The following is a 5000-nucleotide window of genomic DNA, read 5'->3' as shown; positions in this document are numbered from 1 at the left end:
CTCTCCTCCCCCCTTAATTAACCCCTTCTCCCCTCCCTAAACCTCCTTCTAACCTCAATCCCCACTCCCTCCTTGCTCCTTCAATTTCTCCTCTCCTTCCGTTCCCTAACCCTTATCCTCCCCCTTCCTCCTCCTCCTCCTCCTCCTTTCCCCTTCCCCCTTTGACTCCCCCATCCTTCTCCCGCCCACTTAACCTCTCCCCCTTCTTCCCCTCCCCGTTTTCCTTCCCCTCCCCCCTCCTTCCCTCTCTCCCCCTCCCTTCCCTCCCTCCCCTCCCTCCCTCTCCTTCCCTCCCCCCCTCCTTCCCCTCTCTCCCCCTCCTTCCCTCCCTCCCCCTCCTTCCTCCCTCTGCGCCCGACCACAAAGCCGCAGATCATGACGTCACCGCAGGATGTCGTGTTCGAACGCGTGAGAAAATGACATTCTGCGTTTGCTCGCTTGCCGATTTTTGCTTGGCGTTGACTTTGGCGTTTCACTTTCATTATAGAGAACTTGTCTGTCTTTCTTTAGAGAGTTTTTTTTTCTCATTTTATTTATCTATATATAAATATTTTACTTACACTGAGTATATACATATCATTACGTAGGTCTTTGTCTGCAGGTATGCCTTTATCACTCACTGTCTCTTGTCTCCATCTCTATCTTTGCTTCTCTTTCTTCCTCCTTCTACTTCTCTTTTTTTCTCCTTCTTCTTAAAGCGAGAGGTAAAGGAATGAAATATATATATATACCATATTTCCCAACCATTTCCTAACCATTCCCTACTTTTTAAAAATATTCTTTCTTTCTTTCTTTCTTTTATATTCTCTCTTTCTCTCTTCCTTTCTCTCTTTTTCTCCCTTTCTTTTTCTCTCTCCCTATTACTCTTTTTCTCTCCCTTTCTCATTCCCTCTCTCCCTCTTTCTCTTTCTCACTCCCTCTCTCTCTTTCTCATTCCTTCCCTCCCTTACTCTTTCCCTCTCTCCCTTTCTCGCTTTGTCTCTCCCTCTTTCCCTCTCTTTCCCTCCCTCCCTCCTCCTCCTCCTCCCTCCCTCCCTCCCTCCCTCCCTCCCTCCCTCCCTCCCTCCTCTCTCTTTCTCTCTCTTTCTCTCTCTCTCTCTCTTTCTCTCTCTCTCTCTTTCTCTCTCTCTCTCTCTCTCTCTCTCTCTCTCTCTGAACCTGTTATAACATCCGTCAGTGTCGCACTGAGCGGCCAATATTGAACAGAGATTATTAATAACAAAAATGGACGAGGGGAGAGAGGAGGGGGAGAACGGGGGAGAAGGGGGAGAAGGGGGAGAAGGGGGAGAACGGGGGAGGAGGGAGGAGGAGGAGGGGGGAGGAGGAGGAGGGGGAGGAGGAGGGAGGAGGGAGGGAGGAGGAGGGAGGTGGAGGAGGGGGAGGGAGGGGAGGGAGGAGGTGGAGGAGGTGGTGGTGGAGGGAGGGGAGGGAGGAGGAGGAGGGAGGAGGAGGAGGGAGGGGGAGGAGAAGGAGGGAGGAGGAGGAGGGAGGAGGAGGAGGAGGAGGGAGGGAGGAGGAGGAGGAGGGAGGAGGAGGAGGAGGGAGGAGGGAGGAGGAGGAGGGAGGAGGAGGAGGAGGAGGAGGAGGAGGAGGAGGAGGAGGAGGAGGAGGAGGAGGAGGAGGAGGGGGGGAGGAAGAAAGGAGAAGTGAGTTGTATGGGGAAAGGAAGGGAAATAAAGAGGATCGGTAGGGAAGGAGGAGGAAGAAGGAGATACAATGGCAGAAGTCGAAGTCGAAGAGTCAAAGAGATAAAGAATATAGAAGAAGGAAATGAGGAAACAAAGAGGAGCACCAAGGCGAAGAAAGGATAGGGAAGAAGTAAACTTTCCATCTCGGAAGAAACTGGTCTTAGGTTTCCTTCCCTGCCTGGACATTATTAGCCAATATAAATGCCTATTAATCAAGCACTTTACTAATCATGAAATAAATGTTATTACATATGAAAGAAAAGAAAAGAAGAGAAAGAAAAATAAATAAAGAAAGAAAGAAAGATAAGAGTAGAAGGAAAGAAAGAAAGAAAGAAAAAAAAAGAGAAGAAGGAAAGAAAGAAAGAAAATATGTATATAAATATATAAAAACACTTGCAACATACCTTAAAAAGGCATTCACACAAGCAAACTAATAAAGAAAAATTCATATAAGGCTTCATAAGCGGTGTTTATGGTGATGGCGAGAGTGAGTACAATTATTAATGTTATGGTAATGGATATGGTGATGGTGATGACTGTGATAGTGATGATGGTACATAATAATAATGGAGATGGTGTTGATGGCTGCCTCTTTAATGAAGGTAATGATACAATTGCTGGCAGACATGGGACTAGTTTTAATGATGATGATGATAATAGTGATGGTGACTGCAATGTCAGAACAAAACTTTATCAACTGAACTTCAAATAATGATCTCACATAATAAGACAAATATACAAAGTTTATATATATCACACACACACACACACACACACACACACACACACGCACACACACACGCACACACACACGCACACCTGCACACGCACGCACGCACGCACACACATATATATAATGAAAACAAAAATGAATAATCAAATAAATAAATAAACAATAAAATAATAAAACAAAATAACCAAGTAAACGATAGACAACAATAATAATGAAAAAAAAAAAAACAGCAATAATAGTGAAAAGAAAAAAGAGAGACAATGAACTCTTTATATAAAAAAAATCCACAAATTTCTCAAACGACTTATCTCCTTATCTCTTTCTAGTCTCTACCACTTAAGATAACATAAAAATGAGGAAAATAGAGATAACATACAAACATTTAAATTCCCAAGGAAACTATAATGCAAAAATTCTCCTAATACAAAATTTCCAAAATGCTTGCTTTCATGTAAATCAACTCTCCGCAATAAAATGTCTATCTATCTATCTATATAAAATACCTAATAAGATGATGAAAAAAAATAAAAACTAAAGCACCTCTAATTTAGTTAACATATTATACACAATATTCAATATATTTCACATGAGAATAAAATAGCTGGAAACTCAGTTTGCAACAAAAGAGAAAGAGAAGAAAGAAAGAAAGAAAGAAAGAAAGAAAAATAAAATGTAATTCCACCTGACGCAATTAACTATTCCTCTTTTGGATGCTTACGTAAACAATGATATTCTATTCAAGGGAAACTGTTGCATGTGCATTGTGATATTGCTCCGTGGGGGTATGGTGTGGTCTTGCTTATGCATGAATGGAGATGATAATTAAGAGAAACAGCAATGATAATATTGCAGTTACTTTATTACAACAATAATAATAATGATAATGATGAATGATGAATGATGATGAAGATGATGATATTAACCATAACAAAATAACAAGGTCAAATAGTAATAAGAAATGTCATAACTTTCCTGATAATACCAATCATAATAAAAAGATTTACATAATAAATTTAAAAACATATATATATATATATATATATATATATATATATATATATATATATATATATATATATATATACACACACACACATATACATCTCCAAAGTAAAGGCAGTAAAATATTGTAAAATGAAAAGACTAGCACTAAAAAAAAAAGGTGTAAATAGGCCTATTCCAGGTTATTCTGCACTGCATCCTTTCATCATCTTGTCACTTCTGTAACAGGCCTATGGCTATTTTTAGAACTATGAAAGGGGCTCAATTCATGTATGGTTAGAGAATTTTATTCCCATCAAGTCCTTTAGATCTTTTCTCAAGGAGTTCTGGGGTCTGTGAATGTAACTATGATTCTTGGCCTGCTTTCAGTTGGTTCCGAGCTGCATGTTGTGAATCATTTGGTCAAATATTATAAAGCTTTTTATTTGTATATCATGAGCAAGCCATTTTAGATTTTTTTTTCCTTCTTTTTTAATCTGTGTAGCTATCTTGTTTGATTCCTGTATTATCAACAGATCATTTGGATAGTTTTTTCTAAATTCACAAAAGAACAAATAGAGATATTCTAAATTCACATACAAATGAACAAATTTCCCTATAGGTATTGTTTTAATTCACCCCCACCCCCCACAAACATAAACATAATGACTTTAAATCCTCATACAAACAAACAATTTGGCCTCTACCTCTTTGCTTGATTTCACACCTCAAGAACAACCAGTTACAATGAACAGAGCCTCCCCACATTTCCACCAAACACCACTTACACATCACAAGGAATGTACATCAACAGATAATCACCTTCTTTTAGTTCTCATTACGCAGAAACAAATAACCGAGAGGAGCATCACAGCTAGCACGCAGCCATTTGGTTTTATTTCCATTAGTCTAAACCATTCCACTTAAGGTAATGAGGCACAGTGCAAACGACTCTCCTCGCATGCTCATTGCGCCTGTGGGAGGGAGGCGTTATGGCTCCTAATAAACTCCCAGAACCCAACGCACGTCTTGGTTTTAGATAAGGGAGCCTTGATCTAAATACTTCTCAGTTCTGGTAAGATAATGAAGTCATTAAAGTGAAATGTAGGGGTTGGTTGGAAGTATCCTGCAGACAAAAATAATTGAGGAACTCCATTTCAACAATTAATCATAAATATAAAAGGCATCAAAAGACCCATTATAAGCTAAATGAGGAATTTTTACTTTCAATATTCAAATGCTGTTACAAAAAGGATGAATATTTAATCAGAGAAGCATATAAATATCATACACAAACACAAACACACACACACACACACACACACACACACACACACACACACACACACACACACACACACACACACACACACACACACACACACACATATATATCCATTATGACGTGGCTTGAATTTTTTTGTGATGTAATATTACGTAACTGTCTAGACTGTGGTTTTGTGTACAGTCAGCCCACCTATTGCAAGTCATGACACACCTATATGTCATAGGTCATCAAATAAGATGGCTATACCCCTACCCATCACTGAATGGATATGCATATGCATATGCATATGCATATACATATATATATATAT

The sequence above is a fragment of the Penaeus vannamei genome, chromosome 38 (assembly GCF_042767895.1).
Source record: "Penaeus vannamei isolate JL-2024 chromosome 38, ASM4276789v1, whole genome shotgun sequence".
NCBI lineage: Eukaryota > Metazoa > Arthropoda > Malacostraca > Decapoda > Penaeidae > Penaeus > Penaeus vannamei.
This window is presented reverse-complemented; position numbering follows the sequence as displayed.